This window comes from Pteropus medius, unplaced genomic scaffold, assembly GCF_902729225.1.
Source record: "Pteropus medius unplaced genomic scaffold, Ma_sr-lr_union100, whole genome shotgun sequence".
Classification (NCBI taxonomy): Eukaryota; Metazoa; Chordata; class Mammalia; order Chiroptera; family Pteropodidae; genus Pteropus; species Pteropus medius.
The window spans coordinates 18297885-18310043 of NW_024355205.1; the positions used below are offsets into that span (position 1 = coordinate 18297885).

The 12159-nt window shown below is 36.8% G+C and overlaps 1 long non-coding RNA gene across 1 annotated transcript in view; it reads right to left on the bottom strand.

Annotated features, from left to right (window-relative positions):
- Positions 1-1304: 1304 nt before the first annotated feature.
- LOC120598695 (uncharacterized) overlaps positions 1305-12159 on the bottom strand; it is a 30402-nt gene continuing 19547 nt past the window's right edge. The window contains exon 3 of the long non-coding RNA XR_005651711.1: positions 1305-1874. This is a non-coding gene — a long non-coding RNA (uncharacterized LOC120598695). The remainder of the gene's footprint in view (positions 1875-12159) is intronic.

Consider the following 12159-nt stretch of genomic DNA (forward strand, 5'->3'; position numbering starts at 1 on the left):
CAGGGCAACTCTCCATGTGTCCCAAACAAATTAACTCAAGTTCTTCCACTGCAGCCTCTTAGTCCTGCACTCATGAAGCAGTTCAGAGGACATCGATCACCACTGCCTAGATCCTCTATGAGGTATCAAAACGTCTCTGCTTTACCTTCACCTTCTGACCTCAGAGGTGCACATGAACCTTCCTTGTTCACCAAAAGTGAATCTCTCTTCTGCCTCCCTCTATGTTGAGGTTGAATATATGATTTATTAATTTTTTTTAACTTAAACACCTTTAAAAGTAAAAGGGGCCTCTAATTAATAGTTACCCCAAGACGAGAAACTAAACTGGGCCTATCCAAGGCAAACTAGGACTTATAGGCAACGTATATATAGTTCCTTTTTCATCCAGGGCTCTCAGGCAGTGTGCCTGCGTCCAAGTCTCTCACCAGTTCTTCAGTTAAAACAGTTCTTCTGGCTTCTTTTTCTTCACAGGCCTCAGACTTAGTCCCCAGGGCTAGGTGGGAAGTAGACACCATATTGTCCCACTGTCCACAGGCCTCGCTCCAGCTTTCCACACATCAACTTCCACTTCACAGGTCTTCCCTACCCCAAGACATACCCAGGCCAAGATACACAAAATAAATTAAAGTTAAGACACCACAGAGTGAAGCCGAGTCTCATCTCAAAATCAACACACCCCAGTGGAAAATAAAAACAGAAAATAACCTTTCCTTTACCAAAGCCAATTAATGTTTGCCTGTTATTAATATGTAGAAAGAAATCTTGATCATTACCCTTCTCTTTGTTCTTGAATATTGATCATTGCATCTGCCCCGTATCTGGAAAAATTGATAACAAAAAAATATTGGTTGAATAATATCTATACAACTCTGGGAAAAGGGAATTATGTTCATAGTAATAATAATGTTATCTTCAAAAGAGAAGTTGGGATGGGAAATAACATTCCTATCAGAAAAGCACTCATGAATTTTTTTAATATTGATGTTTAAAACAAATATATCAGCCACATTTGCTAACATTTACTGACTGCAGATAATCTATAAAAAAATTAATGATCACACCCTAATAGTTAAGTGTGAATGTTTCACAAGAGCCTCTCATATCTTCGAAGAGAGTTTTTAATAATAGACTACACAACAGTAGTCTGAAGCAGAAAGCTATAGGGACAGATCACGACATAGTTATATGCACAACTCCAAAAGAAAATAGTTTTAACAGAGATCTTAATAAAGATCTTATTTTGCTTTCTATTTGCGTTCAAAATAAGACCATGACATTTGGTTAAACATGAAATAATTGGACTACCAAGTTTAGGTCTGTTCCATCAATTTAAATTGTCTCTGAGGAACAGGGAAAACTACGACTTAGACAAACACAAAGCATAGGACTTTGAACATTTTGGTTGCTCAATGGATGTTTGTCGAATTGATAACCTTGAAGTGTTCCAAGCCATACAGGCAATGCCACATCCCTTGAGATAAGATCCTGACTTTTGGCTACAAATTGAGGATATCTTTTCTGAGAATGATGGAGTCGTGCAGTTTCTCAGACTGCTCTTCTAGGCTCAGCAAGAAATTTCACAGGGAAGAAGCTCAGCTCTGAAGCAGAGGGGAGAGGAAGAACAAGTGATAGCATGAAGTCTGTGAATAACAGAACAATTCAATTTGAATCCACATCAGAGCAGCAAGCTGCAAAACTGGAGCTCTTACTAGGAGGTCACTGGAAGGGTCAGAGTTATCAGGCAAAATATATCAGACCTGTGCCAAAATAGTCTCTTCTCTTCATAACTTGCCTGATTTTCTCACTGCCTGAAATTTCTCCATTAAAGTTTCACTCTTTTAGATCATAAAGTCTTTTTGGTCTTCTAGAATTTCCTATCAAAAAAAAAAAAAAATCAACACTGGGAAGATTAGATATTTAATTCACTATTTCAAAAAATATATATTTCTAGTCCCTCAAGATTCTTCATGGGAAAACAAACAAAACCAAAAAACACCTCTGTAGTCAAAGAAATTTAATAAATACTCTATTCTTTGTTAACTTTTTTTGACTCTATTCTAGAGAACATATTAAATAAAGGCTCTGAAACATATTGCAGAGAAAAAATAGAATTTTTGCTATAGTATTCGCAAAATTATTTTGACTATAGAATAATTTGGAATAATTTTGAGCATCCAGAATACTATAATTTTGACTCACAATAGATCTTCAGAGCATGGAAACATGGGCGATGTGATCAGCAGCTAGAGAGCCAGGAAATGTTACTAGGTGACTGTACTCATTATCATTGCAAGTATTCATTTCATATTATTGAATAATATCAACAGTGTCAGTGTTTTGCTAAATTTTTTTTTGGCCCTATAGAAAACTGTATATCATGACTCATACATTTAAGAATTTATTATATCCATTATTAGAAAAATAAGATAGTCTTCACATGCAAAGTTAATAAAGAAGTAAATATTTGATTGAATGATGAATAGGTTATACGATGTGATTTTTAATTCTGGAAAAGAAGTGGTCCGTGGAATTAAGCTAAGCTTTGAAGTTTGAACAGCATTTGCATGAGCAGAGAAGTGTCCTAGGCAGAGGAACCATGAGAGCAAAGGAGTGGTGGTGGGCACCAGGAACCACGACCCAGATCAAAGCACTCCTGCGTCTGGAAGATAACAGCAGGACCCACTATAGTTAGGGACTGTTGCTTATTAGGCATTCTGTGGCCTAGCTTGGGGCTCACCAAGGACCTGACTCCACAAAGAGTCTCTTCTTAATGAGAAGTGCCCCGAGCAAGAGCTGCTGCCAGGAAGTGCAGCTTGAGGCCCACTATCAGGATCTGGAACCACCAGGCAAGCAAAAAGTAACATAGCCTGTGACTAGCCATTGCCGAAGGGAACGTATCATTCTGGGGACCAGCAAATGAATTAAGCTGAAGTTGCCTTATTATTCAAAAATTCTAGCCCCCTCATGATCTCCTGGCAACACCCAAAATTTGTTCTGGTTTTGGACAGTCAATGCCATAACAATACGCTGCTCAGATCTCCTGTTGCTGGGAGCATGGTTGAGTGATGGCCCATGTGCTGTCCCTCTGGATCCACGGCCTCATTAGTCTCAGGCTACATACACTTCCTGTGAGTGCTCCTGGCCACAGACAGCATGGCGAGGGCACTAGTGCAAGCCCATTCCTGGGATGCGAGACTCTTTCGGTGAGCAGTTTGGGTGCAGATTTTCCCACTGACCTGGCGGAATGTTTCTTGGAACTCTGCTGAAGCCTGTGACTCTTCCTATCCAAACTTCCTTCGTTTCCTGTCTCCTTCACAGGCAACAAACCAGCATTGTGATCTGAAGGCTTTTCTTCCCTTCGCCTTCTCTTTATCTTTTTTTTTATCCTTCTCGGGCATTCCCCCTGATACATTTCTTGCACATCTAATTCTAGCTTAGCATCTTCTTTTTCAGAGGATCTAGCTAACACAGAAACTCAACTATGACACAATCCATTCTGCGGTTCCATTCTGTTGAGCTTTTAGGTGAAGTCTTTCTCTCTCACGAGCATCCCATGCTCCACAGTCATACAAGGAGGGAAGGATTCTCCATCTCCCAGTTCGACCTTTACCTCGATATTGAATACCAGCCACACAACTTCTCTTCCTTCTGAAAGAAGTTCAATTTGGAAAGGATCTTATCATTTGATAAAAGCAAAAGAAAGGAAATTAACACCAGAAAGTGGCCACTCAAATTGAAGAAAAGAGAATGTACTTGCAGAATAGAAGGACTTGTCTGTCTAAAATTGCTTCTTGAAGAGCCTAATAGAAGGCACTACTGATTATTCAATCAGCAAGTAGTTACAATTTTTCCATACTTAGTGTATTAGATTCCTAGGGCTGCACAACAAAGTACCACAAACTGAACAACAGAAATTTATAGTCTTCAAGGTACTGGAGGCTGGAAGTCTGAAATTAAGGTGTTAGTAGGGCCATGTTCTCTCTGAAGTCTCTAGGGGAGGATGTGTTTCATGCCGTTCTCTTAGTTTATGGTGTTGCTGACAATCTTTGGTATTTCTTGGCTTATTATTTTCAGTCTAGACCCCACCTGAGTAGTCACATGGTGTTCTGCTTGGATGTCTCTGTGGCTCTTCTCCTCTTATAAGATCCAGTCATGATGGATTAGGATCTACCCTAATGATCTCATCTTCACTTGATTGAATATGCAAAGACAGTATAGTAATTTAAAGTAAGGTCACAGATACCTAGGACAAGGACTTCAATGGATCTTTTTAGAAGACACAATTTAACCCGAACACTTGGGTTGGGATATGTTTCTTTGAATGGAAAAGTGGAAAACTGTACAATTAAATAAAATTTCTCAGTTACTTGATAGATAAGGAAACAAATAGTTCTATTTTAGTTAGCGAATTGTGCCACTGCTTGCATTGCATCTTTATATGTCTGATGTGTCCAGGTCCTCCACATCTTCACATGCAGCTAGCACCTAGCACTTTGGGCCACTGCTGAATATTGTTGGATAGGAAATATTGCTGCATGATATGAACTGATAGTCAGATTTATTACAACTGGTAAAAGCACTGCTGGTTTGAAGTAGTGACCTTTCTCGCTGAAATTCATTGGGCCTTTTTAATGACACTACTTATACATAAATACACTTTTCTGATGCAGAGAAAACAGAATAAAGAAGTCATGAAATCAATCAGCTGGAAAGGATTTTATGAAGCCCTTCCTAGATAATAAATCACAGCACTCTAAGACTTCACATATACATGACTAAACATTTTTAGCAGCTTCCAAATTCTTCCCCATCCCATCTGCCACAGGGAAGTGGCTGAACTAGGATGAGAATTTAGCAAATATTGTGGATGGACTATTCAAGAAACCATTCACAACAGCTCTTCTCCCTGACTCTGTTATAGAGTCTGTTAAAGTTAAGAATTTGAACTCCTTTCCTTTGTCATTGACTAAAGGTGATCATATGACACACTTTTGACAAATAATATGTAGGAAGAGTTACTGGAGAGGACATTTCTTCTCAATAAAAAAGACTCTTTAAGAGAACTGTTCTTGCCTCTCATTATTTGACAATCTCTCATCTTCCTGCCAGGAATGTATATGTGATACCAGGAGATAAAGCAACCATCTTACTACCATGAGTTCAAAAGTTTCCATAGGAATGGTGATGTAAGACCATTGAAGGTGGAATAAAAATTGCCAAACTTGGATTTTAACATTGGATTGTCCCACGATGGAATATGAACTTAACTTCTATGGAAGTAACTATTAACAAGGGGCTATTTTTCCTGCAAGGTGACATCTGGCAATGTCCGGAAACATTTTGGTTGTCACAATTGTATGAGAGAACAGCTACTGGCATCAGGTGGGATAGAAACCAAGGATGTTGCTAAACATTCTACAATGCACAAGACAACCCTTGACAATAAAAATATTATCCAGCCCAAAATGTCAATAATGCTGAGATTAAAAGACTCTAGTTTCTAGGTCTCAATTTCTTTAATGTTAAATAAGGGAATTTTTAAAAGGTGACATCTATAACTCCTTAAAAAATACAATATAGTCTGAATATTTCTGACAATTCTTGAGTTACAGTGTACCCACACAATAAGCAATTTAAGCTATCTTTTAAAATAATAGTTATGAAGATTAAGTAACAATAGCAAAAGTTGCATATGTATTAAGTGAAAAAAATCAATATATAAAAGTGTAGGCGTTGAGTGACTACTACCATTTTAAAAAGAAAGTGAATGTAAGTGATAACAAAGTGATGACAGTAGTTGTATTGACGATTTTATAAAGAAGTTCGTTCCTTTTGTTTTGCAAAGATTATTCAATGTGATTATGCTATTTTTTTATAATTTGTATAATTTGGAAAATAATTTTTTAAGTAATAAGTGGGGAAAAAAATTAAAATACTCAATTGATGTTTATTTCTCTGACATTTATGAAATTTCTTCTTAGCCTTACAAAAATACTATACAAACTACTTAAATAGTTTATGCAATTGATACCATTTATATTGATTCATCATGTAAGCAACATTCTTTCTCTGTTCTTTATATCTCTCTAAATATGGAATTCTTGGAGTTCAACTCATTGACTCTTCCCTTCCAAGATATTGTGAAAGCACCTGTATTACCTGCAACATTAAAGTAATTGTGTAAAAATTTATCTCTGCAAATGTTTATATTTGTTTCAGATTCCTGTACCTGCTCTAAGCAACCACAATTGGGTTGCTTATAACAACAGAAATTTATTCTCTTACAGTTCTGGAGGAGAGGCCAGATGTTCAAAGCCAATATCACTAGGCCAAAATCAAGGTGTCAGCAGGGCTGCACTCCCTCTGGAGGTTCTAAGGGAAAATCCTTGCCTCTACCAATTTCTGGTAGCTGCAGTCCTTCTTTGGCTTGTGGCTGCTTCATTTCAATCTGCCTCTTCATATGTCCTTCTCCTCTGTGTATTTGTCATCTGCATCTCTTCTACAAAGATACAGGTGATGGTATTTAGGGTCTAAACAGGTAATCTGGGATAATCTCCCCATCTCAAAATGTTTAACAATCATTCCTTCAAAGACCCTTTTTCTCCAAATAAGATAAGGGAAAAGTTCCGGAGATTAGGATCTAATATCTTTAGAAGCCATTCAAATTACTACAATATTATATAAAGAAAATATAAATCTAATTACTAATATCATCTGAAAATCTGAATTTCTATTCATACCCATCTAGGACTTAAAGTCTGGCAGGATCACTCAGGATCTTAATCCTAGAAATGTAGATTGAGAGTGAAATACCTATTATCCTACTAACTGAAAGAAGCAGAAAGTGATAAATTTTGTGAAAATTCATTTTTTAACACATCAGTAAAAAATTTTTTTTAATTATTAATTTGCCAATAAAATTTGTTTTACCTGAATGAACATTTGAAAACATAATGATTTCTTATATCTAAAAATAGATTAACATTATTTTACCATATTTCAACAACTATGAAGTGTTCTGGAAACTAATTGGAGGATTTAACCTTAACGGCATAGTTCAGTAAACATAAGACTGAAATTACTAAAAAGGCAGAAGTGCACTTATTTTGCTTGACTAAGAAGCTTAAAATATCTTAATTAACTCTTCAATTAAAAGATATTTCAGCAAAATTATGAGAGTACACAAATAATTAAAACCTTAGAGTTTTTATTTCTTTTTTCCCCATTTGGTTAGTTTAATTCTTCAGATTCAGTTTCAGAATAAACCTGTCAAAGGCTTAACTTTGGGGGTAGTTACATATGATAACTGTTATTTTATTTCTGTTTTTGGTCAGGAATATTACTAAATCTAAACATTAATTTGTGTATAACTTGGAATATATTTGTTCTTGGAGTTTAAGAGCCTTTGATACTATTCCTTTAGGTGCAATTAATCAGCAAAACCTGCTCTAATTATTTCTAAAGCCAGTTGTAAGGAAACTACCTGCTGAACTTTAAGTAAATTAATAGAATTATTTACTAAATTAGGCAAATCATGATCCAAATTTATTGCAATTAAGACTGTGAGTATGCTACCTACCAGGAAAAAATAAATTAATTAAAAATCCCTTGGCACAAGATAGCCTTAGTATGAAGCCAAGTTTGTGTCTTCTCTCTCTTTCAGAAAAAGACAACTGGGTTAATTTTTTTTAAAGTTTATTTTAATATTTGCTCCCCATGAAATAAAGGGACAGGAATTGGATATTTCAAAAGCAATCTTTCAATTTCTTTACGAAGTAATAGACTATAAAAGCCTAATATGGCTCTAGACCCAATCTCCTTCTCCTCCTTTTTTCCAACCCCCCCGATCCCCCTCCCCACTCCGCCTCTTGGTCTCATTCCAGTTTTTGAAATCTAATTTCAATGATGCATCCCTGTCTTTCGTGGCCTTAGTTTCTCCTTATGAACTGGCCTCTCTCATCCATCTATAAACAAGCCCTAGCCTATCTGTACTTGAAAAAACAGAAATTCGTCTTCCTCCCCTGCTTTTCACACTATTGTGTTATACTCCTTCCCAAAACTCTTTGCTGTAAATTTCACTAAGTACTTTCATTTCTTTGTCCCATTTATTTCTTAAATCCTCTGTAATCTACCTTATATGAGATAATAGTAACATTTATGCAACACTGTCTTTCTTTTTAGTTCAAAGTATTTTTTATTGTGGTAAAATATACCTAACATAAATGTACAGTCCTCTGACATTAAGTACATTCATATTGCCGTGCAACTGTCACGACCATCCATCTACAGAATTTTTTCATCTTCTCCAGCTAGAACTCTGTACCCAGCAAACAATAATTCCACATTGCCCCTATTCACCCACTCTAAAACCCATCCCCTGGCAACCACTAACCTACTTTCTGTCTCTCTGAATTTGACTAATCTAGGTACCTTACATAAGTGGAATTATACAATATTTGTCCTTTCATATCTGGCTTATTTCATGTAGTATAATGTTTTCAAGGTTTATCCATGTTGTATCATGTGTCAGAATTTCCTTCCTTTTCAAGACATTGTATGTGCATGTATGTATTCTTGAATTATATGAATATATTATATATTGTTGAATATGTATTATATATTCCTGAATTATATATATAGTTATATATATTCTTGGATTACAGAAATAGAGACAGCTTCAACGGGGTGGAAATATATGTGTATCACATTTTTGTTTATTTATTCAACTGTTGATAGACACTTGGGTTGCTTCTTTTGGCTATTATAAATGCTGCTATGACCATGGACATGTGAATATCTCTTCAAGTCCTTGCTTCACTTCTTTTGAGTAAATATCCATAAATGGAATTGCTAGGTCATATGACAATTATATTTTTAATTTTTTGGAGTAATTGTCTTACTATTTTCAACAGCAGCTGCCCATATTACTACATTCCCAACAGCAATGTGCAAGGATTCCAATTTCTCCACATCCTCACCAACATTTATTATTTGAGACAGTGTTTGTTTGTTTGTTTGTTTTGATAAACTTCACCTTAATGGGTGTGAAGTGGCATCTCATTGTAGTTTTGATTTAGTGATGTTGAGAATTTTCATGTTCTATTAATCATTCATATGTCTTTTTTGAAGAAATATCTATTCAAGCCCTTTGCCCATTTCTTAATCAGTCATTTAATCGACTCATTTAATCAAGTCATTGAGTTGTAGAAGTTCTTTATATATTCTGTATATCAATCTTTTATCAGAAATATCATTTGCAATTTTTTTTGTCATTCCTTGGGTTGCTTTTCATTCTGTTGATAGTGTCTTTCGATGCAAAAAGTAACATGGCACTATTTTTAGTACAATTTATTTACTTTTCGTGACAATCTTATAAAGTAAGTACTATTATTATCATCCACGTTTACAGATAAGGATACTGAAACATAGAGAGTTTAAGTAATGTGCCAACATACCATGGTAATGACTAAGCTTAGATTTGAGTTTGTTATGGACTGAATGTTTGTGTCCCCTCAAGTTTATATGTTAAAATTCTGCCCCTTAGTGTTCTGGTAATTGGAAGTGGGACCATTTGGAGGTGATTAGAATTAGATATCATGAGTGGAGCCCTCACGAGTGGGATTAATGCCCTTATAAGAGTTATGAGAGATCAGTATCTCCTCTCTGCTTTTCTCTGGAGGAGGCTATAATGAGAATTCATCCATCTATAACCTGAAAAGAGGGGTCTGACCAGAACTTACTGGCAAACTGATCTCAAACTTTCAGCCTCCAGAATTTGAGAAGTAAATTTCTGTTGTTTATAAGCCATTCGGTCTATGATACTTTGTTATAGCAGCCCAAACTGACTCAGACAGAACCCATGCGGTTTGTCTCAGAAGCATCATGTCATAGACACCTCTTATAGTGGACATCAGTGTTTTCCTGGTTATCAAATCTAGTTATCTTTTCTCACTGTTTATTCTATCGCCTAACTTTTTCTCTGTCATTTTAAATCATGACTTTTTCTCTATGAAACTCTCCTTCCCTCAACTATGACACTTTTCTTGGTTCTCCTACTTCCTTGAGATAGTTTCATCTGCTTTTTCAATCTTCTGTACCTTTCTTCATGCTCACAGCTTTGAAGGTCTTACTTCAGCTTCCCTTTTTGCTTATTCTATACTCTCCAAGAACCATTTTTCTTCTCTGTTATGGGTTGAATTTTGTCCTCCAAAAAGCTGTCGAAGTTTTAATGCCCAGTACCCGTGAATGTGACCTTCTTTGAAAATAGAGTCTTCGCAAATGATCAAGTTAAGACAAGGTCATTTTGGCAGGTCTTAATTCAATATGACTGTGTCCTTATAAAAGGGAGAAAATTGCACACAGACAGACATGAATGCAATCTACAAGCCAAATAACACCTGAGGCTACCAAAAGCTGGGAGAGAGGAATGTAGCAGGTTCTCCCTTATCGCCCTTCAGAAAGAACAAACCTTGCTAATACCTTGGTTTCAGACTTCCAGCCTCCACAACTGTGACACAATAAATTCCTTTAAGCCATCCAGTTTGTGGTACTTTGTTATGGCAGTCTCAGGAAACTACACTTTCCAAAGTCTTGAAATCAGCTACTCTGTGAATAGACAGACTCTCAAACTCATACCTCTGGTCCTAATTATCCTTCTGAGTTCTAAGCCTACAATATCAACAGAATATCATGGCTACTCAACCATGATCTTGCCTTTCCAGAATATTACTCTTCACCCATCTTCTTTCTTCTCACCTTTGGACCCTGCCTTGCAATCTTTGTAAATGAGATATCTGTGGCTCTAGCCACTCTGGCTGAAAACTACAAAGTCACCTTTGAGTTCTCATTTTCCACCCCCTTGAAGCTGACTCCATTTCTGTAATCCAAGAATCCTGTGTGGTCCATTAGTCTAGGAAACTATTATCAGTTTCCCAGTTTGGCAGTGCTTGTATCCCATGGTCAGAGGCCTATCTGCAAACTCAACTCTACCTGATAGTCAGAAGGATTGAAGGTACTTTAGCCCAAGTATTGGGATGCAGACTCAAGGATTCCTTGCTGTTCTCCCAGATAATGTTATGGTCCAGTATCTGGGCACTGGTCTTGTTTCTCCTTATTTAAATAACCAAAGTTTTACCTAGCATCTTAATACTTTTAGAACTGGGACTTTCTTTCTGAACCCCAGCCCAGTGGCTAGAGTTCTGACAATGGCTCACAGATGTCCGTAAGAGCTAAGAGTCCAACTCTTCTTCAGGTTTGGGTCCCACCATAGCACTTGACCATCAGGTAAGACACTACTATTATGCGGCATCAGGGATTCAGACTCAACTTGTTTGTCTAATCTGGTGCCCATTGTCCACTTATTTTTTTTTATTAGTTCAATTGTATTTAACAACTAGTCATTCACAGGGCACATTTACATCTGTTTTCTTATTTAATCCTAAGAGCCTTAAAGAAATCCATAAATTCGAAAGGTTAAATAACTCACTCCAGCTCAACTAGTTAGCATTTGTAGCACCAGGGCTCAGATCCAGGCCTCTTCTCTGAATTCTATGCTCTTTTCACTTCATAGCATTACATGCTCCTGCGTTCCTGGAATCTACTGGTTAGCCAGTTCTTTCCAGCCTCTATCAGCCCATCGGGGCCTCTAGGTCCAGATTCCTCTCTCTGCTCATCTGCCTTCTCCTGCTGTAGATAACTGACCCATATTCTATCATATCCAGAGATTCGACAGATGGCTGTTTTCGAAGTGACCTTAAAACTAATGATCTGCCTTCTGAAAAGGCTGAAAATGGTTTAAGGAATTGCAAAACAACACAGTATCATAAACACGTATGCAAGTTTCCAAGTATAAGGTAATCATATTCCTATGAAGACACATTTTCACAGAAAATATGAGATTCTATGCAGTGCCTGTATAAGCTGTAATGCAAGAGGGAAGAGCACAGGGAGTGACTCTGGCATAAGTGACCACCTAGAACGAATTTTTCTCCTCAATTTGTTGTCCACTTTTCCATTTCAACATGATGAATGTTAATCTTTTATCAGTCTTCTCTTTCTTAACACTAAAAGTCAGCATGATGTGTATTACCATTTCCTGGCCTGACCTGTAAGATTCTGGACAGTCGGGAAAGCACGGTGCTAGAGAACATGGACTCTAGA